General features: G+C 35.2%; 1 protein-coding gene across 3 annotated transcripts in view; it reads right to left on the bottom strand.

Moving 5' to 3' along the window:
- Nucleotides 1-25,285, bottom strand: part of Kcnk2 (potassium two pore domain channel subfamily K member 2) — a 190,760-nt gene that overhangs the window by 148,995 nt on the left and 16,480 nt on the right. The gene's annotated exons all lie outside the window — the stretch shown is intronic.

Here is a 25,285-nt window from a genome sequence, read left to right on the forward strand (position 1 = left end):
CCCTTGTAAACTAGAAACAAAATACAAAAGAAAGAAACTTTTCATTTATTTTCCCACTTTCTCTTTTCTAGAAGTTCCTGGCTATAGTTATGATTTTACATTTGAACATAGAAATACAATTTTTTCAGGTGAATTTAGAAAAACTTTCACATCTCTTGCCTACTTGTTTGTTCATTAGTCACTGCTTATTCAGTACATTTCGAACAATTACATTCTCTCCATGTCCACATTAAGGCCTCAGACATTTGTAAATTGGTAGATTGGTGCATGTTTGTGTGCTCGGCACTGAACCCAGGGTCTTATACATGCTAGGCAAACACTCTTACCACTGAGCTACATTCTCAGCCAATTAATTGATTTCTGATTTTTTTTATCTACTACCCAGAATTTCTAGCTAAAGTTCATCTTTCAAAATTGATGCAAAGTGGTTAGCAAGATGGTCACATGCCAGGTATTCAATAAGATTATATTTACTAAAATTCTCCCAAACTCACTATTATTAAGGGAATTGATGCTAATATATCTGTCTGTTTTCTGTGACAATAATCTGTTGAAAAAGAAAATTAAATCATATCTAATTTTTCTGCAAGTTGAACCCAGACAATATTTTCCTATCATAATGCTGAAATTTCTCCTTTTAAATCTAATAAGGAACCTTAATGCTTTTCAGTCTTTTCCGGGTTCTATCTAAGAAGTTTTGAAATCATTATTAACTTTATCATCTTAGATAATTTCCAGAAAACTTAATCCCTGAGACAAAGTCACAATTTCACTTTTACAAATATTAGGGGTTTTTTTCAACATGTTTAATCCAATAGCAACCTGCATCCTACTTGAATTTCAATACTTTCTTGGATCAAAGGCTTGCAACCAGTAAGTCAAGGTAATGCTCAGATGCATATCACATGATAAAATCAAAAAATGTATCTCTTTGTGCAAACTACTTTTATTGTCATTTTAATTTTTTATTTATATATGTCTAAATTTTATAATGTAAACCAGGATATAACATCTTATTTTTATAATTCAGGGTTTTAAAAGGCTGAAAAATCTAATGTGAGTCCATGGATAATTCGACAAAACCTATATTGGTTTGTTCAAAGGACAGATTTCTCTCATCTGTCTGACACTTAGCTATTTGTCTATGAGGTTTCAAAGTTGAGAGCACAGCTTCGGATGAGTATTTTATATCAGAAAATAAAGCCTCCATAGTTCTGTATTCTTATATATTAACACAACGCCTGGACAACATTAAACTAATATAGCACTAAAAACTTATATATATGTGTGTGTGTGTGTGTGTGTGTGTGTGTGTGTATAAATATATAAAATCCTTTAAAGATTTTTTTCCTAGATAACCACTTTTTATGCCAAGGGCCCTCTCTATAAAACATACAGCTGCTCTATTTCTCAAATGGTATTTTCCAAATCAAAACCATTTGCTGACAGATATTTCCATTCCAATCCAGAGGACAATTTCATTAGGCTTTATTTTCCTGGATATGACCTACAATTTACAAGTCTGAGTAGAGCTTAATATTTGCAAGTTACTCCAATATTGAAATCAGCTCTTGCAATGCCAGATTTTTTCATGATTACTGGAACTCTGAATACATGTATTTCTATCCTACAGAAAGACGTAGAATTCCATTTGCAATGTTCTAGAATTGTTTTCACAATATAATGGATGTCTGTGTTTTGCCAGTGGCAAGTCCTTCGACAAAGTAATTACTACAAATTGACTACACCAGTATCAGCGTCAAGAGACATACCAGTGCTCTTACACAAAGTGCATAATTGTTAGCAGGGCAAAAACAGGGGCAACAGAATGGAAAATTTTATTTTTTGATGTGATAGCCCCCAAAACCAATTGCAAACATATACACCGCCTTGGATGACTATTCAAGGACATTGCTTTATTTTTTTAAAAAATTCAAGGTCAACTACACACAGATGAAAGAAGGGAGCTTTCAGATAATACAAGGACATAATTTTTAGATATGTCTATCAAACTGAGCAAGGATTATATGCATATTTTGAGTAATTTTAATTTGTATTTAGGAAAAACTCAACATATGCATAATCTTTTTAAAATCATTATCTCACTGTTACTCACAAGGCCATCTTTTGATGAACAACAAGCAAGATGACAGTTCTCTTTGAATTTTATTTTGCAATGGAAAATTATCACTTTCAGAAAAGAGATTAGATTCCTTCAGCAGCTCATATAGGGACATAATTAATGATACAAAGACACAGGCAAATTAGTCCTCCAGTCTGATATTGGATTTCATATGTGACCAGTAAGGGCTACTTTACTGATAGAAACAGTTACAGCCTAATAGTTAAGCTAATCTAAAATTGATATTTGACTTTGTTCACTTTTTAAAGAAATGCTTCCAACTCACAATCAATATACATACAAATACACAAACACACCTTACCCCAAGTTTCAAGTTATAGAACGCTACCATGACCAAGTTTCATGTTATATACACTTCTATCCCCAATGAATGCTAAGTTTTCACTTCCTTCATCAAATTACATATAGTAGTCCCATTCTTTTAGGATTCTACTTTTACATGTGATTATAAAATATATGGTGATAGGTTAATCAATTAATTAAATCAATCAGCTGCTTTGCCAATCAACCAAAACTACTATTCAACCTAATTATCCCTATTTTATAACTGAGAAACTCAAATAACTGGGATTCAAATCCAAGTCTCCTGATTAAAAAAATCCCAGATCTTTTCAATTAAGTCCTCCTTTCCAACGTGTGGTTTAAGAGTCACTAGATATTTTGTTCAAATAATCAGGAAAATTCTGGGTTAAATAAAAATTAATAGATTTCTTTACCATAGGAGTTACCAGACATAATGCATTACACAAACCACCAAGAGAAAGATAATGTTTATACTATTTCTAGGAAAAATACCCTCACAGAGAAAGCTATGTTCCACACTGACTTTCAGTCCTATCTGTGACTTTCTCTATAAATATTGTCTGTGAAACTATGAACTCATACAGAGAAAAGACCATTTGCTTATGCCTCTGTTATGGTTTGGGTCTTAAATGTCCCCTGAAGGCCCACATGTTAAAGGCTTGGTCCCGAGCTTGTGATGGAACCTTTAGAAAGTATCTACTTCACATTTCAAGAGTGGTCTAGTGGAAGGAAGTTAGGTCATTGGGGTGTGGCCTTAAAAGACACATTGCAACCCTCTATCTTTTTCCTTCCTTGCCTCATAAGGTAAACAGACCTCCTTTGCTATCTGTACTGTGCCACAACAGGCTCAATGTGATGAAGTCAATCATGGTGTCTTAATTCTGTGTGTTTCCCCATGCACACGTAAATTAAAGAACACTGTACAAGTTTTAAAGACAAATATCTGAGTATAAAATTCAAATTTTTCAGCAAAATAATATCAAAATCTGATGCATATAATTTTCACAACAGTATACATTAATAGTAAATAGGGACATAGAATATCTCCAAATTTCATTTTAGGAAAACACAAAGTTGTCCTTTCCTATAACTTTGGGCCAGAATTATAAGGAAAGCTTTAAACATTTGATTATTATCTCAAATATGTCTGAGCTCTTCTTGCCAACTAACTACTACTTAGCACATTCTATGATTCAGGCTCTCTGTTAAGCACTTTATGTGTATTATCATATCTTAATTCCTATTATAACTTCTGGAAGTAGCTTTTAGTATCCTTAGTTTACAGACAAGAAAACTCATCCACTCTCGAAATAAAACACTAAGAAGTGCTGGAGCCATTTAAGCTATTAACATATAACAAAATGGGAAGATGGAGTAACACATAATCTTCTAATTGAGGATTTGGTTCCTGAAACCCTGAGTGCTGATGCTGGACATCTACTGGATTTTCTTACTTCAGCTAGAAATGAAACAGCAGATGGAGAGAGAAACATGTGAATACAAATGTTTAAAAGGAAGTTAAACTCTGGGTTCACTTCCCATACTGTTGTCTGAAGGCTTTATTCAAACCTTCTTTGCTTAGCTAGCTGATTCTGAAAGCAACTGTAGAGCTGTCCACAGCATGGACCTTCATTTCTTCAGGACACAGACGCTGTGTGGTCAGTAGTTTCATATCAAATGCTTTATTGGATACTCAAATGGCCTTTGGTTAACATGTCTGCTGTAATGTTGGTGGGTACTGAAAGCTGGCTGAACCCCAGTAAAAGGTGGAAAAACTGATTGTCCAAGACCTGAAAGCTAGCAAGTAGCCACACTGTCTAAAACTCCAAAGTACTTCCTACTACACCAGGCCCATTCACAGAGGTACTCTTCAATTCTAATGCAGTGACTTTCCAATTTCATGAGCAAACACTTCCATTAAGTGAGTAGGCTCTTTGTGTACATTAAGCCTCAGGACTCCTGTTAGTCATAAAGTTGTGTAAATTGAGGCTCTTAAGGATTAACTACCCTTTCTAATGTCACTCAGTTACTTAGAAGCAGAGCCCTCATCTGGTGCAATCATATTGAATAATCTTTCAAGTCAAAAAGGCTTATCCTCAGGTTGCATTTTGTCATTGAATTTGGCAAGCATAGGTGACATATTGCCTCTCTAATTTTTTAATCACTTGTGATCTATAAAATAGAAATCATAATACTACTTTCCTTACAGGGTATTTTAAAATTAAGGGTAATCATAAATATTATATAGTATTAATTACTTGCCATACAACAAGCTTCCATGGGTGGGTAAATTATTACTTCTTAATAGATAAAGGCATAACTGAGAAATAGGTTAAATAACTTGCCCAGTCTCTCATTAAGAGTAAACAGATTCAAACACAGACTGCCTGACTCAAAAGCCTCTGCCCACAGCAGCGCTGTAATGTCTAGTAGATAGCACAGGAACTGGGATACATTAAACCCTCAACTAAGGGCACCATCTGTGATACTGTGCTATCCTTTCCCATTTCTTAAATGCCTGAGGAATGGTATTCCACACAGTTCTACAAAGTGGCACGGGCAGATGGCTAAGTCCCCAGTTAATTGCAATTCACTACAGAGAATCAACTTTCCTAGGAGTCAATAAACTATGATAGAAAAAGCTTTCATTAATTTCTTCCCTGTCTGAGGCACCCAGACTTCAGGATGCTCAGAGTAGATGAGTTCTCTAGAGGGTAAATGAAAAAGTATTATAAAGCAAATTGTATGTGATGGCAGAGATCCAAGGACTGAACAACCTAACAGTCTGAAAGAAGAAAAAACATTTGTAAAAAAAGAACTTGCAGAGAAAAAAATTTAAAGACTCCATGAAATAGAATTCTGTTTGCATCCTTTTTAAAATTATCATGTTATTGTTGTGCTGGGGGTACATTGTGACATTTACAAAAATTTTTACAAAATATCATAGATGAATTCACCCCCTCTATCATTCTCCTTTACCCCCCCTCCTGTTCCTGAATAGTTTCAACAGGTCTCATTTTTCCATTCATGTTTGCTTTCTGACAGCAGTTTAAAAAGTATTCTGAGGTCATAAGTGTTCCCTACTCTGCTAAGCTCCAGTTCAAATTTTGTGATTACTGTTAAATTCAAATTGAGTCCCTTTATCAATTTGCAAGCTGGTTTACCTTCAAATTACTTCTTCTCAACATCCAATACCGTATTACTTGACAATGATTCATTTCTAATTTCGAAAATGATGGAAACATACCAATACGGATGGGGCTTATTTGAAGTCTGGGAAAAGAATATCCCAAATGAAGACTCTGAAGAAACTACTATATAACTCAGTGGCTTCTGTGATAAATGGTTGATCAAGCACTACTTCATCATTCAAGATTTTATTTTTAAGTGAGAAGCTTTATTGAAAGATGGGATTGAAGAGATGCAGTCTCAGGTATTAGTTTATTAGGACTATATTCAGGTTAAAGTAAGATTATTTTTAAGTTCAAGAAATTGAGAATAATTAAAGAGCAATCAGGACACAAAATGACACTCTCGTTGGCTTTGATGTATGAGCAAAACTCACAGAAATGGCTCCAAATTTGATTTCACTTTCTTACAGATAATCTTAAAACAAAGAGACTAATTACTGATTTGTGTCTTATTTTCCTTCAGGTACAAATTAGGTATCTTTTCATTTCTTCAACATTATATGCCCAACCTAATTTCTACCCTAACTGAAATCTTAATTCTCTTCTTTTGATAGCATAATTGTTTCCATGGCAACAACAAAAGATGAGAGAGCCTTCTCTGCTGCTGGTGAAAATAATCATAACATATTGATAAACCATCTTAAGATACCATTTTCATGTAAATGACCTGTGAGGAGAGAGGAAGATAAAGAGAAAGGGAAGCAAAGTGGCTTTCAGAAAGCAGAAGTGTTTGGAGTAAAATGTTTTTCAGCAGTTTCAGTGATGTTTGATGAAAGGTCACATTAAAGGAGAGCTTCAGATATCATACCTTCTGATTAGTCATTGTTCACAAAGACTATTTCTTTAAAATTTACTGGGGAACATAGGAAGACGTTTCCTTAGAAATAAAATCAACTGATTCAGCTTCCCTTTCCATTGGAGAGAAAATGAGATATATGAAGATAAAAGTAAGAAGTAATTCCAGAGTTTATCTGTAATAATATAAATAAAAACACAGTGTGAATCTTTAGAGTTTTCCAGCCAATGGTCACAAGCTTAAATTTTATAATGAATAGAGCTTAGACCCTGAAATAGAAAAGGTTATCCCCTTAACATATCCCATCTCTATCTACACTCAACTCAGTGTGAGAGGATATGTGAAAAAGAATTGTGAGCCTCCAACATTTTGGACCAAACTGAAGTTCAGAGGACACTGACAAGCCCTAGGGCAAGAAATTGAGTGAGGAGGATTCTAGAGAAAGCTTGCCTTCAGAGATCTTTGTACTCCTGGATATGATCAGTGGTTCTGTAATGTCTCTGGTAAATTCCAAATTCTCTGGTGTACAAAAAGTCACAGACAAAACTGATGGACTGAGTTCTCTCCCCAGCTATCAAAATTAGGGGAATACAATGAAACTGGGGAGCTTAAATCTTCTTTCTTATATCTTACAAGAGGATGACAACCTATGTAACTGAACATGCATAGCTACCTTCTATTACCTTGAGTACCACTCAAGAAAAAGAGAAGAAACACAAATTACCATCATCAGCAATGATAGGGACTACTATGGAGTCTGCAGATATTAAAAAGGTAATAAGAGCATAGCTTTTGAAAGTGATGCCAATAAATTTGATTAGATGAAACTGAGAAATTCTCTAAATAACACAAACTATCCAAACTAACAGTGGAAAAAAGGCTATGTTCATGTTAATACATTCATCACATTAAAGAATTGTAAGTTCAAATAACATCATTGATGATGGTTACCAACATTTTAAATAAAAAATAAAACAGACAACTCTTTCAGAAAATAATGAAATTGGGAATGTTTTTAACATGTTGTATTTTGTTTAATGAATTAATTTATTTTGGGGCAGTGCTGGGGCTTGAACTCAGGGCTTCATACTTGCCAGCAGGCACTCTATGGCTTGAGCCACTCTATCAACCCTGTTATGTGCTGGGTACTTTTTGACAGGGTCTAATGAACTATTTGCCCAGGCTGGCTTCAAACCTGAATCCTCCTGATCTCTGTCTCCCAAGTAGCTAGGATTACAGGCATAAGCCACTGACATCCAGCTTCACATGTTTTATCATGTTTTATGAGATCAACCTAACCCTTATTTCAAAACCTGACAATGGTATTACAAAAATAAAGGAAGAAAGAAAGAAAACTGCAAATCCATATGCCACATGAACCTTGAACTAGAAATCCTTAACAAAATATTAATAGTTCAAGTGCATAGCTACATGAAAAGGTCTATTCATCATGACCAGTTAGAGTTTGTCTCAGGAACATGAAATTGACTTAACATTTGAAAATCTATCGGGATAATTAACCAGGTTAAGATAATAAAGAATAAAAATTAAAACCATATAATGATTTGATGATTGCAAAAGATGCATAAAACCATTCATCAAAATTCTATACTCATTCATGATTAAAAAGGAAAATCTCTCAGCAACTTTATTGACCTAACAAAAGTTTCCTACCAAAACAACAATAAGAAACACCAAAACCCTATGGCTAATTACATACATAAGTGATGAAATAGTGACCTTTGACTGCTTTGCTCTTTTCTTTCTCCTGATTCCCCCTCCTGTGGTGCTAGAGATTGAACCCAAGTCTTCACGCAGGCCAGGTAAGCATTGTACCACTGAACTATGAATCAAGCGCTGCATTGCCCATCTAAGATCGGGATACCCATGCTCATCACATCAATATTGCACTAGAGTCCTAGCAAAGGCAACAGGCAAGAAAAAGGGAGTTAAGAATGAAGAGGAAGAAACTAACCAAGTCTCTATTACAGATGGCATCTTAGAAAATCATAAGCCATCTACAAAGCAAATATTAGAGTAAAATAAGTGAATTTATCAATATTTCAGGATACCAGATAAGAGGTCAATACTTAAAACCAGTTGAGTTCTTGTACATTCACAACAAACAATTAAAAATAAAATTAAGAACACAATATCATATTTAATGGCACCAAAATCCATAAAGTGCTAAGGGATAAACTTAATAAAGCATTTGCAAAGTGGAGAGCTGTAGCATGCTAAAGAATTAGAAGATTCAACCCTGTTAAAATAAAATTCTCCCAAATTGATATATAGATTTAAGAAAATCCAGTTCAAAAATCTCAGCAGGCATTTTAAAGTAAAAAAGCTGATTCAAAAATTTATTGGAAAATATAGAAGACAAAGTAGCTAAGATAATGTTAAAAAGAAGAGCAAAGTTATGAGTGACACTAAAATTCCAATACTTTCTAGACAGCTATTATTGTTAATGCAATGTGAGATTGATGTAAATATGGAAAAGACAGATCAACAGAACAAACTAAAAAGTCCAGATGTTGACTACACAAATGTAGACAGCAGGTTTTCAACAAAGGCCTGAAAGTATTTCAGTGGAAGAAAGGAATGTCTTTTTCAACAACTAATGCTGGAACAATCAGATCTCCATATGGAAAACAAATGACCACGATGCTTATCTCATTATATAGAAAAATCAATTTGATGTAGCAATAGGTTTAAAAGTAAAACCTAAAATTATAAATTTTCTAGAAAAAAATCACCGAAGAGGCTCTTCACAACTTGAAGTAGTCAAGGATTTCTTATACAATACACAGACAGCACTAACGAAAGAGTTAATGAGTTGGAATTCATGAAATTACTTATCAAAAGATATTATTAAGAAATGAAGAGACAAGCAGTAGACTAGGAGAAAATATTCGCTATATGTATATGTAACAAAAGACAAGTGCCCAGAATATATAAAGAATTCCTAAAAACCAATCAAAAACCACAACACTAAATGCTGATAAGGATGTAGAGAACTAGGACCTCTCTTCACTGCTGTTGGGAATGCAAAATATATAGCCATATTAGAAAGTAGTCTAATTTTTTTAATAAAGTTAAGCATATACTTAACATAGAAACTGACAATCTCACTTCTAAGTATTTACACAAGTGACTTAAAAACTCATTTTCTCACAAAACCCTGTGCACTAATGTTTCTAGAAGCTTTGTTGATTATCACCTAAAACTAGAAACAACCAGGAAGTAAGTCAGCAGGTGAATGGATGAACAAATTGTAGTACATCTACACAATGGGTTGTTACTTGGATCATTTATGAAACAACACAGGTAAAGCTTAAGTGTGTTTTGCAAAATGATAAAACCAGGCCAAAAAGACTGCATATATAAGATTTCAAAAGATGATGAAATAGGCAAATCTGTAGGAAGAAAGGACAGATCAGTGTTTTACAGGAGTTGGGGAATGGTTCTTACCATATTTATTCTATATTAACTTAGGAAGTCTAGTAAAAACAATGAAGTAAGGAAATTAGATAGTTGGTATAAATATTGGAAATGAAAAGATAAAACTCTCTCTCTCTCTCTGGTAGTACTGGGGTTTGAACTTGAGCCATTCCACCAACCCTACTGTTTCTCTTTTGCCGATACAATGTTCTACTTAAAATTCAAAAACTTGAAAAGAGAAAATTTATTGGTATTGATAAAATATTTGATGGAATGACAAGATACAAAGTAAGCCTATAGAAACTAATAGATTTTTCTCTTTTCTGGTAATATACACTTAAAAAAAGATGGGAAACTATTTCATCCTCCAATGGAAGCTAAATAAGAAGTACACAGAACCTATGAAAACTATGAATCTTATTGAAGGAAATAAAATTAGATCTGAAGAAGTTAGAATTATATACTCTGTTCACAAATGGGATAAGTTAATATAAAAATTAATTTCCCTAAGGTAAGAATATGTGTATATATTCATTTTTTCCATTTTTATTTGCATATATTAATTGTACAAAGGGGTTTCACTATGATATTTTCATATATGCATACCTACATATACACGCATGTGTACACACATGCACACAACACCACTCTTATTAGAATGTTATGATTCTGTTGTTTAATTCCATACAATAATAGTACTAGCAGTGTATATTACAATAATTATAGAATACTATAGTAGTATAATGTGTTTTGAATTTTGTGACATCTTAAAAGTTCATATGAAATGGAAACATCCATGAATAACCTAAAACTAAAATTAAGGGACTATTTAACCTTAACCAGACATCAGAACATTTCACAAGGATGCTCAAATTAAAGCCACATAGGTATGTCATCAGTATAAAAAAATTAGGTCAGTGGAAGAGAGAGAATTTAGACAGACAAGATATACACAAGAATTCCATATTTGACCAGTATTGAGCGTAACTCAATTTGGAAAAGAAAAAAAGATTATCTGTTTAACAAAATTCCCCTTCAGAATGGATATGCATCCTGAAACAGTTAAAATAATTATCACATTTCATGTCAGATGTTAAGAAACAAGTAAGCAGTGAATATAAATATAATATTGCTATCTTACTATGGTTTCTGGGGAACACCTAGGTAAAAGCTATGAATAATTCTCACGTGGCAAAAGATACTATTAAAAAAGACATTAAACAAATGGTAGACTTAGAAAACAGTTTACAATGCAGATGACAGATAAGGATTTAAAGGCTGTAATTATATGAAGAGAGTCTTACAAATTAACAAGAAACAGACAACAACCTAATAGAAAAATGAGCAATGAATATAAATAGCTGATTCACAGATGAGCAAATAAATGGCCAATAAGTATATGTAAGTATTTTTCAAATTCAGCAACAAGAAACTAGAAACTGAAATAACAATAAACTATCACTTCAAATCTATTAGACTGGCAAATGTTTTTAATAGTGACAATAGTACTATAGTAGGAATATCTGGGAAAGTATTTGAAATGTCGCAGGTAACAGAGCAAATTGGTATGGCCTCTTCAGAAGCAATCTGGCAATGTTTAGTAAGACTTAGAAGTACAAAAACCCTTGGTCAAGCAATCCCTCTACTTGGTTGAAACCCCACTGAAAAAAACCCACCAGTAAGCTGGGATATATGAATTCAAATGTTTATTGCAGTGCTCTTTGTAGCAGCAAAAATGTATATGAACAGGGATAAACTGTGGTAATCCACAGAACTCAGCATTATTCAGCCATACTGACTAACTCACTTTTGTAGGGCAAACAACAGCAAAAGCCCAATCTGTATATGTGTGCATCTATATACATGTGTGTATGTTGCATGTTTCTCTGTGAAATGCGGGCAGGTAATCATTTGAAACAGTACATCAGGGTCCATATAAGGCTACATTAGTTAAGGGGCTTATATTTAATGATGCATAATAGCCCTTAAAGTGGTTGGGGAGAGGCAAATACAGGGGAGAGAAAACAGGGAGTAAGGAACAAAGGAAGAAACAAAAAGTAAAGCAAACTTTACATACACAAAAAAGCCATATGATAATCTCACTTATGTGAAAGTATAAAAGTTTGTGGGTATGTGTACATGTGACTTGTATGGGCAATGGATAACTATACTTATCGACTGTGCTTTTCCAAGTACTTTATACACACTCATTTATTTACCTTTTACCTCAGCCCTCTGAGGTTCAAACTATTATTATCCTCATTTAGCAACTGAGAAAACTAAGAGGTTAAGTAACCTTCCTAATGTTACACAATTATTCAGCTCCAGGGCTTAGATTTGAACCCAGGCAAGTTAACCCTAAAACCTTGGCCCATAACCAGTAGACACATTGGCTCTCCACCAATTTGTGCCCAGGACATATCATTAAGCTAAATGAACAAGTTGCAATGTAAAGTATGCAATATAATTTTGTTTCAGTGAAAAAATAAACTCTCATAGATGTGTGTTTGCTTGAGCAAGAAGAAAGACATAAAGAAGTTTTAGTTCGTCATTTTAGTCTGTAGTCTTTAATTTAGACTATTAAATTTGTTAGCTTTGGAGGATGGGGTTGGATATAAAAGCAATGGTGGGTAATTTAGGGCTCTTTGATTTTTTTTTTTTTTTTGGTGGTACAGAGGATTGAACTCAGAGCCTCATGCTTGCTAGGCAGGCACTCTGCCACTTGTGCCACACATTCAGTACTTTTGATTCTAGTTTCTTTTTCAGATAGGGTCTCCCATTTTATTAGACTAGTCTCAGACCAAAATTCTCCTACCTCCACCTCCAGAGTAGTTGGAATCGTAGACATAGACCACCACACCAAGCCAAGGCTGTTTGATTTTTAAGCAGCATTTGCTCAATGGGATTTTCAGGCATTTAATGCTTTATGGAAAAGATGGCATTTAGTTGATGGGTAAAATTTTAAAAAGTTGGGGGAATAACATGAGAAAAAGCTTAGGGAAGAAAACTGCAAGACATCTTTAGGCGTATTGCTTTAAGAATCTGGGCTAGGCATGGGTGTTTTTGTATGAAAGCAGTGTTATAAATCTGGAAGATTACACACACTTATATAGCCTTGAAAGCCAGGATTGGGAAAGTATTATTCACTGTGCTAGTAGACAGGGCTCCTTCAACACTGGACCTCTTAAAATTGTACACTGGTCTTATGAGACGTAACACTGATTGATACGTGACATTGCCCTCTCTTTGGCTCCAACCTGGTCATCCTCAACCAAACAGGCTCCAGAGATTGCTTTAGCTCATGAGACTCTTCTATTCCACAGATGCCTAGTGGATCAGTGAATCCACAGGATGTCAGGATAGGGCTGTATCTGGAAGAGGACCTGTCATACCTGGTCTACACCTGCTCACTCCACCTCTACTCTTCCTGAAACAAAATAAATGTCCTCATCCACAAAAGTCCCATGTTTCCTTCCTTCTGCCATTTCTTGATAGCAGCTTTCCTCCCTAACCCAGCTACATTTTCCTAGTAAGTTTAGGAAAAGCCCCACAGTAGTCAGTCATCAGCTTTTCTCCTCTTTTATGTCCTAGCAACAAGAACCTCAAAGGCAGTAGAGTGGAGTACAGAGAAACAAAACAAAAGAAGCAAAATGAAACAAACAGAACAGAGCATAATGTAAAATTGAGGGCAGAGAGGTCTAAGATTACTACAGTATCAAAATCAGCATAGCTTTTAGCCACTCACTTCTGTAAACTATTTCATTTGGAAAACAAAGTGTTTTGCTAACAAAAAGTTTCTTTAAAAAATTTATAATGGTCCTTCATCATTCTCATTGAAATGATGAAAATAGGTATCAACATAAATTGGAGAATTTGGTATTTGTTAAAAAAATTTTTTCTGGTTGGTAGACTTGAGTTGTAACAGTCTTAGATGCCAAATCTGCTTATAGCATGGCCAGGCTTGCTAACTAGGGCACTCAATTACTGACCATCATCACTGTAGAGTCACTAGATATAAAATTCTCTCGTCTCTTTCCATTGTCTAACTTCTTCGATGTAGCTCAATTCAAACTATTAAATCATATTGAAGTGACATATGTATGGCCAGGGGACAGATTTTTAGAATGTGATTAATTGAAGGGTCACTGGACTGGCATGTTCAGTTAGGTACTGCTAGATAACATGGCAGGGCTCTCTTTGTCGTGAGGGTTGTGCTGGAAGATGTCTGTAGGAGACTGCTGGCTAGAATCCAATGAGCTTAAATATTTCAAAGAATAAATTTTATTCCCTATCTAACCATGCAGGGGGGAAAACCCCCAGCTAAGCCTTAGAGAAAGTCCCTAAAATGTAAGAATAGAGACTTTCTTTTGGAAGGGATTTACACAGCAGTATCACAGTAGCAATAGCTCCATTAAAATGGAAAGTTTGCATTTTTGTGCCACCCCCCTTCAATTCCAAAATCTGTAGGCTGTGGAAATCCACATGTTAACAGCCATACTGTTCAAACTTGGATATTGCATAACTAAGTTATTTCCCTTTTCATTTCTAGTCATTTGTTTTAAATCATGTGACTCTGTGCCACTGATTAAGTCACTTCCAGACTTTCCAAGGAAGAAAAGAAGAAAGAAGTAAATCACTGACTTTAGAACTTCAAAACCCGAAGTCTTTATATAAACATTAAGGTTGAAAGAATAATGATGTGTGAAATCCAGTTTTTTTTTTCTTTTCCATTTCAGAAAAGATACAGATTAGCTGGGCTGGAAAGAGAAAATCAGGGAGAAGAGAAAGATTAGATGCCACTGCATCTTTGGGAAGAGACCCTTCACCTTTCCCCAGTCCAGGTCAAGTAAGACAGGAGAATGATTGCATAGCCCCAGACAGGTTTGAGGATTTGAGAGGGGGCCTATAGCTAGGACTTGCTTCAGCAGATCACAACGGGGAAATGTGTGTCTTAAAAATATCCTGACTTGCTCAGCAAGCTAGTAGTTGAAGTAATAAGGTATCCGGTCAAAAGGGGGCTGAGACAGTGTCAGGAAACTCCTGTGGAACTCTAGTGGCAGAAGAGAACAGCCACACATTCCTCTTGTCTCCTGAGAGGGTCTCAGAAATTGCCAGACTTGAAGAAATCTTATGTGTAGGGCAAAGAAGACACAGTAGCAACCTGTTAGAACTTCGTGAGCAAGGATGGATGTAACACCAAATGATAGCAAGGCAGTTTGGAGGAATCCATTGGTATAATTCAGTCTGAGTTCAAAATCCTGGGAACCAGAGGAGTACATGGCATAAGTCTCAGTCCAAAACTCATGGTCTGAGAAACTAAGGCCTCTAGTGCAAGTCCCAGAGTCAAAGTGCTTGAGATCCTAGAGTTTTGGTGGTCAAGAACAGGAGAAGAGAGTTGTACCAATTCCAGAAGAGAGAGAAAATTCACCTTTCCTCTGCATTTTGTTCTAGTCTATCCCTCAATGGTTTGGAGAGTTTGCCTCCACATGAGGTGAGAGTCAACATTCTTTCTCAGTTCACTGATTCCCAAAATATCTTCATAGACATATCTAGGATTAATGGTTTACCAGCTGGGTATCCTATAACCCAGCCAAACTGGTGCCTAATATTAATCATTGCATTGATCAAGATTAAAATTTTTCCAGGTAAAATGGGAAATTTGAAATATAAGTTAAGATCACATACAGGAAAATGAGATCACATTTCTTAAACATTTTGGTTTGTAAACTGAGAATCACAGCATTTCATATGGCTATATGAAACAAATTTTTTTTTACTGCTCAATGACAGATGAATATTATTGCAAAGTTGAAAAATATGTTCTTAATGTCCAATACTCAACTATACTCCATCAAAGAAAGTACATAATCTGATTTTTTAAGTGGGGTGGGGGGGCAGGAGAGAGATGGTGGGGGCAACCTGACCAATGTACAATGTAAGGCTATTTGGAGTTAGCACAATGAATCCTCCCTGTATAATGAATATATGCTAATAAAAATATTGATGTGATTATGTTTCTTAACATCATTGAAAAGTATTTATTAATGCTATAAAATTAGAGCTAGGCAGATGAGGAGACTTATGATATGACATTAGAGGAGATATCTTATATATAACATTTAAATTGGAAGTTCTTTAATCCCACTATTTGAGACTACATAGAGGGAGGAACATAGCATAATGTATAAAGCAAACTTTCTAGAATTCACACATCCAAATGAGTCCCATACTTCTAAAATCACACTGAGTAACCACTGAGTTACAAAGGTATTAATGTTGAAAATATTTTTAGAATCCCTCTTTTGAAGTTGACTTCTGAGGTGGATATAATAAGCCCCATAAGAAAAGAAGTGTGGTCACTAGGTTTTAACCAATTTACAAGCTGTTCAAGAAAAGCAGTCCAAATGTCTTTGTAGTCAGACTTTATCTTTGGTTATTAATATTTGTAAGCTTGACACATTTATTCAATAAATTTAGTATCAAATATAATTAACAGAGTTCACAACACAAAACAATCCTTAAAGAATGTTCCTGTTGAAAATATCTAAAGCATCACGTTTCTGAGAGGTACTTCTTAAGGTACCAAAGAACTGGCAAAAATGGTAGAAAATGCATACTCATTCAACCAAGGGAGAAAAGGATAGCTAATACTATGAAATTTGGCCAATAGGGTTAGGATAACTCATGGTGGACTAAATTCTTGTAGATTTTTTTTCTAAATACAGTATGTAAAAAAATTATGATCACCTTTGTAAAACAAGACAATAATGTTGTGTCAAAGAAAGGCAAAAAGCTATGAAATGCATGTAGCTGGCATGTTCTCCATGAAGAATAGTTAAGGACACTGAAAAATAGAGACAGAAAAAAAAACAAACCTACAACATGTATCTACTATAAGCCTCTTTTTCCTTTAACGCTCACCAAAAGTGTTGTGAGTGGTAGTGTACCTCCAAACTCTGATTCCAATCCTCTAGAAGGTGAATTAATTAAACTGTGTTCTAAGTGAAAATCAGAAATATGATTTTGATATTCATGAGCAGGATGAATTTTAAATATTTAGCAAACATTCACACATCAGCATTGATCAATTGGAACAAATGTGGCAACTAATGAACACTAATCATAAACAGCTACCGTCTTCACACTGGGTATCTCAGCTGTATTAACCCCACTCATGAGTGTTTCTCGGTGGGAAAAATAGCTCCATTTTACATAAGGATAGTTTTGTTCTTTATGTATAAACTCAATAAAAAACACAAGTTTCTATTGCAACCCATCACTTGAGGGCTCATACTTTGTTTCAGAAAAGGTAAAAACAAAGCATAAATGTAAGTAATTTTCTGTTCAGAAGATTAAAGCAAAATTATATCACTATACTAGATGGATACCTTATGCAAAAGTTCTCTTAAATGAGGCAAGGTGATGCACACCTGTCATCCCAGCTACTGGTTCTATCATACATGTTATATTACATGTGTGCTATACTATGCCTGGTCTTAATTACATATATACAATTTATATGTTATATATGTGTATAAAATACTTCATAAATTAATCTGACATCCCTTATTTAAATTCAACACTAAAAAGGTTTTATTTAACTTCTAGATTAACCTGCATCTTATTTTTTCCATATCAAGAATCATGGTTCTTAAGGTTCCAAGGAATGATAGAATTAAACTATGCAATAATTACTCATTTGTTTTTTATATGTGGTACTCACAGAATAGTCTCAAATTAATAGCATTGACATTACCACCAATGAGGACATTTAAAATTTTCTTTGGCATATACTATCTGGAATACTCTTCCACTTTAAATAAAATACTATCTATACTTTAACAGAGCATATACCCATGACATAGTATATTCTGTTCTTTTCAATTCTTCTTTAAATGTAATTCTGTAAATAACCACAGGCTTGAGGCTCGCCATGGGTATTCCCTGAAAAAATAACGGGAACATTTTTCTATCCAACAAGAAGTGTGTAAAAGTATGAACTTAGGAGTCATCCAGTTCTGGAATGGATGGATCCCTGGTTCATGGATTTTAATAGCTCACACTGAGCCTAGACTCTTCTTGCCCCTTTAAATCTTACTTTGAGCCCCTGGTACTTACTGCTGCTGAATTAGGAAACCCCCCTCCCACGTTGAGCTGATGCTTTCCAATTGGCCTGCCATGCTTTTCAGCAATTAACATTAGCTATGTGAATTTTTGCTGATCACAAGAACCATCAGATGAACCATTGCTCTTTTCTGCTTTGTTCCATGAAGACCTTGGCAACTTTTGCCCCTGTACACTCAAAACCTAACATTAAATAAACAAAAATAAATTCCATAAGCAATATTGTAGTTATCATATATGTTTTAAAGTACACTGTGAGACAAGCACACACATTTCTTGACTGACATATAGAGTTCCATCCTGGTAACCCCATCATAAGTTGAAAATATCCTAAGTCAAAAATGTATTTAATACGGGGTTAGTCAGCTTTCTGTTGCTGCAGTGAACACCTGAGATAATCAACTTATAATAAGTAAAGGTTTATTTTGGCTTGGAGTTTTGGTAATTTCAGTCTGTGATTGATTGGCCCATCGTCCTAGAGCCTGTGACAAGTCAGCACCTAATGGTGCTACTGCATGGTAGAACAAAGTCACTAAATCCACTAGAAAGTTAAAAAAAAAAAAGAGTGAGGTGAGAGTGAATCCCCACTATTCCCTTCAAGGGCATGCTCCTTATGACCTGATAGCCTCCCTCCAGGTCCACCTCTTAAGATTCCACCATCTCCTGATAGTGCCAGGCTGGGAACCAAGCCTTTTAACTTATGGGCCTTTGGGGGACATTCCAGATCCAAACTGTGGTAGGCACCTAACCTACAAATATCATAGCTTAGGCTAGCCTGCTTTAAGAATGCTTAGAATACTGTAAACTGGCCTGTAGTTGTGAAAAATTGCCTGACACAAACCTATTTCATAACTGTTAAATATCTCATGTAATTCGTGTCATACTGCATAGTACATTGTGGAGTAGCAGTCATTTACTCTCAGGATCGTGTGGTTGACTGAGAGATGAAGCTCACTGCCACTGCCCAGCACTCTAAGAGAGGATCATACTGGCCTGGCATAGTAGCACAGGCCTGAAGTACCAGCTGCTTGGGAGGCAGAGGCAAGACATTCTTGAATTTGAGACCAACCAAGACAAAGTTAGCAATACCCTATCTCAAAAATAAACTAACCTCCACCCCTCAAGAAAAAAAATAAGGTGTGGCTCAAGTGACAGATTACGTGCAAGCCCTTACATTCAATCCCCAGAGTGGGGAGAGAAAGAGAGGGAGAGAGAGAAAAAGAGAGAGAGAGGGAAAGAGAGAGAATATGAATTACATAAAATATTGCTAGCCTAGAAGGGAAAAAGTCAAAATTCAAAACATGAAGTACAGTTTTCTACTGAATGCTTTTTACTTTTGCAACATGGTAAAGTGAAAAAATCCTAAACTGAGCTACTATAACCCAGGGTTCCTCTGTATTCTCAACATTTTTCTTTTCTTGTTCTTTTCCCTGTATGGAATGTCCTTGTCTTTTGACCCATATATTCAAAAGGTTACAGATTTATAGCAGATAACTAAACTTATTTCTTCTTTTTGTTGAAACCCTAGTCACATTCATTATTTAAGGAGTAAGGGTATGCTCAAGTAAGCATCCAAGGGCATGTCTCTCTCTCAGTGACACTTATAAAAAGGCAGTTAAAAAAAAAACTCCAATTGCTTTTATAATTGTGTGTCAGGAGTCTTAAAGTGCTCAACTTGATATTTATAACCATTATTCCAGGGTCTAGAACCATCCCCAATGTACACATGTCTTGGTCTACTAGTAGTAAACAGTGTTTTTTTACTGCTCTTTCTTGGCCAATGCTTTATCCAACCATTTGTTTCAGAATGCTAGATTTTTGCTCTGTTCCATGATTTTAATCTCTCCCTCTTTATGGCTTCCCACCATCAACATAAAAATTGAGCTAAATTTTCTTCCAACTAAAATATAAACTTTTGCTATCAGCTAGTGTGCTTATTATCTTTGTCTCTCTGTCTCTTCTCTCCTCTTTTTCTCTCATTGACTATAGTCAACAGTACTATTTTTATTTCCACCTTCCTTCTACTTCACCACTTCAATTTCCATGCCACCTCTTCACTTTTCTCAACCAGCCTTCTCCTGCCGTCATCCTGCTTCTTCCTAGCCATCATTTATCTGAATAGTGTCTTTCCACCTTTCTCTCAAACCCCATTGAAATGATTCTCTTAACTACAAAATGCAAAGGACAATTTTTGGTCCCTTTTCAGTCCTATCTATGTATTGTGATGGCATTGAATATAGTTGACCATTTCCTTAAATGGTTCTCTTTTGACTTCAAACAGATTTTCTTTGACTCTGTTCATTCTCAGTTCCCAGTTGATTCTTCTCTCTCTACACATTGCAAGTTGATGCTACACATTACAACCCCCGGCCCTCTTCTAAACATGCCTCCCCACATCTGACTCAGCTATAACTACAGATACCACTAATGACTGAATTTTCACCTTCAATTTTACAGACATACTTCCAGTGACTTATTGGGCATCTTTAACTTTCCATCCTCTTGACACCTCAAGCTCAATATATTTTTCATTTGGCTTTCTTATTCTCAATATGCTCATTAACTTTACTTAAAAATATGTATTGATCTCTATTATGTTCAGCATTTTTCTAGATATGACAGTGAATTTGGTAGGAAAAAATTCTCTACTTTTGGTGGATTCAACTGCATTAAGGCTACATTTCAATGAGGAACTTACATTATGGCCTCTTACAAGGAGTTCTGTATGAATACAGGTTGAGTTGCTACACAGCAATGCATGTGCCACAATTTCTTTCACCAGGACCACTTATCCATCTGCATTTGTGTAGAATTAACTAGAGATAGAATTGTTAGATCTGGGATTATCTATATCTATAATATTTACAAACATTCAAAATTGCTTCCATAAAGCCTATACCAGCTTTAACTGCACCTGTAATTTACGAGACATTTGTTTCCCCACACCTTTGGTAGCACTAACACCAAAATATTGTCTCACCTGATTTCTCAAACACTTACAGAGAAAGTAGCTATCAATCTAAGTAATATTCCTTTGGATGTAATCCATTTTTCCTGGTGGCTGATTTTAAATTCTTCTATTTATCTTTGAAATTTTATGATTTAATGACACATTTTGAAGGTGTGGTTTCCTTTCTGTTAACCTGCTTGACATTTTGTATATACTTGAGGTTACATGACTGTTATTATTTCTGAAAATTTCCTAGTCATCATTTATCTGAATAGTGTCTTTCCATCATTCTCTCAAACTGAAACCTCAATTGAGCATTTAATCTGCATTCTTATTTTATTCATTATGAGTCATTTTTCAGAGTATTCCAGAAATTCTTTTTTTTCCTCTACACATTATATCCATTGGCACTATTTATGTATTTATTTATCAATAAGTAAAAACTGCATATATTTATGGTGCTCAACATGATGTTTTAATGCATACACATAGTGGAACGGCAAGTTAATTAGCATATGCATTACTTCAAACACTTACTTTCTATGTAATGAGAACATTTAAATCTACTCTCTTAGCAAATTGTTGGTAGCTATAGTCGCCATGATGTCCAACAGACGTCTTGAACTTACTTCTACTAACTGAAATTTTGTATCTTTTGGTCTACTGCCATACCACCCTGAACACACCCAATCTCGTCTGAAATTTTGTATCTTTTGACTAAAATCTCCCAGATTCCCCCAACTTCCATTCTACTTTCTGCTTCTATGAGTTCGACTTTCATAGATTCTACACATAAGTGAGATCATGAAGCATTTGCCTTTCCATACATGGCTTTCTTGAATACAATGTCTTCCATGTTTACCATGTTGTCACAAGTGACATCATTTCCTTCTTTTTGAAGGCTGAAGATTATTGCATTGAAAAAAATTATATGTATATATATATGTGTGTGTATATACACATCCATATATATAATGTGGTATGTATTCACAATTGTGTGTATGTATATTCACAAATATACATGTTCAATAGGAAATATTGAATAGGAAGCATTCTTCATCCTTTCATCAATTTATGGGTGCTTGTGTTGAGTTCATATCTTAGCTATTGTGAATAATGTTGAAATAAACATGGGAATCCAAATATGTCTTCAGCATACTGATTTGAAACCCTTTGTATATATAATGAGTGGTGGGATTGCTGGAGCATATGGTAACTTTATTTTAAATTTTTTGAAGAATGTTTATACTGTTTTCACAATAATAATCTACATTTCCTTCATCAATGTGCAAGTGTTCTCCTTTCTCTGTATTACAACAAACACTTGTGATCATTTGTCTTTTCACTGATAGCCATTCTGACAGATGTGAGTTGCTATGGCATTGTAGCTTTGATTTGCATTTCCCTGATGATTATTGATGTTGAGCATTTTTTCATAAACCTGTTGTGATACCTGAGCTTGACAGTTATGTTTAAGTCTTTAAACCATTTTAATTGATATTCATATATGGTGTGCTATGAGAGTTTATTCTGTATGTGGACATTTAGTTTTCTCAGCCCCAGTTATGATATAGACTGGCCCTTTCTCTATTGTGCCAAAAACTGATTGACTATAAATGGATGAACTTATTTCTGAGCTCTCTCTCCTTCTCTTATTGGTCTATGTTTCTGTTTTTATGCCAGTACTATGCTGTTTTGATTACTATACTTCTGCAGTACATTTTGAAATCAGGTAGTATGACAACTTTAACTTTGTTCTTATTTCTGAAGATTTGCTATGTGTTCTTCCTGTATGCTCCATATCTTGTCATCCTTTTGTGTGTTGCATTTTTTTATTTCCCTAAGTTCTATGCTCTGAATAATTTCCTTAGAATTACATGTCAACTTAATCCTTCTTCAGTTTTGTGCTTTGAAGTTTATAGTTTTCATTGCTCCAATTTATTGTTGATTATGTCTGTTGGCTCTCAGTCATGTGACATTTCCTGAGAATTTGGTCAATTTTGATAATATATTTGTATTTGGTGTCACTCGATCCTGGGGGCCCAAATTGAGAATGCTTTCTTCCAGAAGATACTAGAGGAGTTATTCATCTGAAACTCCATTAGCTGTTTTCCATGCTTCCACTAATGGGAAAGTTTCCAATTGAGAAGGAAGCCAGGCACATGCTGGTACTGGTACTCCAGGGCAGCCCTCACTTTTGTGCTTGCTCAATATTCTAATTTCAGCTCCTTATTTTAATTTTCTTTTATTTTATTCTCCCTTGGATCTCTTCTAGTTTTTGGTAATCCATCAATATGTTAAATATCTGTGACAAATCATTCAGGTCCAACCCAACAATGGTTGGACCATTTATAACCCAAGGGTTATAAATTGAAAGAGAACCAATGGTGCTAAGAAAAGAATTGAAGCTCCATGGGCAAAACGGGAGAGAATAGTTCTGTGCAACTAGGATTTTTAACAAAGAAGAGAGAATTTCCTCCTACCAACCACAGGCTCACAAAGAAATGAATTATCTATTCCAGGTCATGAATTCTGGATACAGAATTACATGCAAAAGATTCCAGAGCCTGAATGGGCACCAGTAGCTAAGAGCTGTAATCCTAGCTACTTAGAAGGCTGAGATTGGGAAGATCATTGTTTGAGGCTAGCTCAAGCAAAATGTTTGTGAGACACCATCTCACCCAACAGATAAGTACAGTGGTGTATTTCTATAAGCCCAGCTAACAGGGAAGCTGATATTGGGAGAATCATGGTTCCAGGCCAGCAAGGAAGAAAGTTTGAAAGACTCCATCTCAGCCAATAACTGGGTGTGGTGGTACCTGCCTGTCATCCAAGCTATATCAGGAAGCATAAAATAGGAGGATCTCAGTCTAGGTTGGCCTGGGCAAAAGGCAAGACCCTATATCCAAAGTTACCAGATTAGAAGGGTTGGAGGTTTGGCTCAAGTCTATTAGAGTGCTTAACTAGCACAAAGTCCTGAGTTTAAACCCCAGTACTGCCCCCCCCAGAATAAAAGATTCCAGAGCTGTGTAAGTCTCTGTGTAAGTCTGAATTTTGTGTGGTTCAGAAACCTTACTCTGAAAAGCTGATATGGAAAATTATTTAGAATCACTAAACTTCCATAGGATGTGCACTGGGGCCACCAGAAACCACCCACAAACAGTCAGTCACGACCTAGGAGACACAAAGTTCTACAGCAGGAAATTATCTTGGGAAACAGAGTAATCTGAGGACCTAGAATGTGGGACTCCAATACAGAACACTGGACATTCAGGGACTCGTATCCCCAAAAAATAGATTTCATGCCTGAAACACTGGAAATACGAGGGAAATGGGAAAGGAACTTTAAGCTTATAATGTTGAAATTGTCCAGGTTTAGAGATGTATCTAAGATCTCCAGCTCACAAGTTTCAATCAAGCACTCCAGCTACAGAGTTCACTTCCATAATTACTGAATCCACTATCTCGACTTCTCACATTGTGACCGGGTGAAAAGGATTAAAATCTACCATCCTGGTCAATTTCGTTCTTATTTCAGAATTGAGAGCTGTCTTTCTTTAGCTGATATTCTTTGGTACCATAATACTATCAAAGCAGCTTAAATCTGTATCATCAATAGGATAGATAAATGTGGGTTTTCACTAAGCATGGAAAAAATCATCGGTCTGTAGAGCGTCCCTATTACAATATTCAGGTTGGATGTGGAAACAACAAATTAACATTCCTTATCAATTCATGAACAAACCAACAGATGCACATTTTGCATAAATGAAACTTCATTACAGTTAAGTAAGAATGAGCAGTGTTCCTGGCTCAATATAGTTTCTCAGCTCACATCATATTTGGATTAACATGCTAAACAATCTATTTTTGAGACAAGTTTATTGAATTTCATCAATTATGTGTTCCACTTGTTTTTATTGTACATCTTCTAAATTACTATCCTCTAGATGGAATAGTATTTTTCCAGAGCTGCTTAATTTGTCTCTATTAATTTGAATAAAACATGTTATTACCACCAGTACAGTAGGAGAGTCTTGAAAAGCAGAATTTCTGACAGCTTAGAGGCCAGCATTATCTTGACACTAAGCAATAGAAAGGCAGTACAAGAAAACTACAGACTACTATCTCTCATGTATCCATATGTGAAAGTCCTCACTAAAATATTAGCAAATGAATCCAATGGTATAATAGAAAGGAGAAAGATGGAGGGGATGCACCAATTGGGGTCATAATATATATATACGTGGAACTGTCATAATGAAACCCCCTTGATAGCTATCTTAAACAAACAAAAATGTCTTTTTTCAAAAATGGAGGATAGGAAGGTAAGACAA

Source organism: Castor canadensis, chromosome 11 (assembly GCF_047511655.1).
Source record: "Castor canadensis chromosome 11, mCasCan1.hap1v2, whole genome shotgun sequence".
Classification (NCBI taxonomy): Eukaryota; Metazoa; Chordata; class Mammalia; order Rodentia; family Castoridae; genus Castor; species Castor canadensis.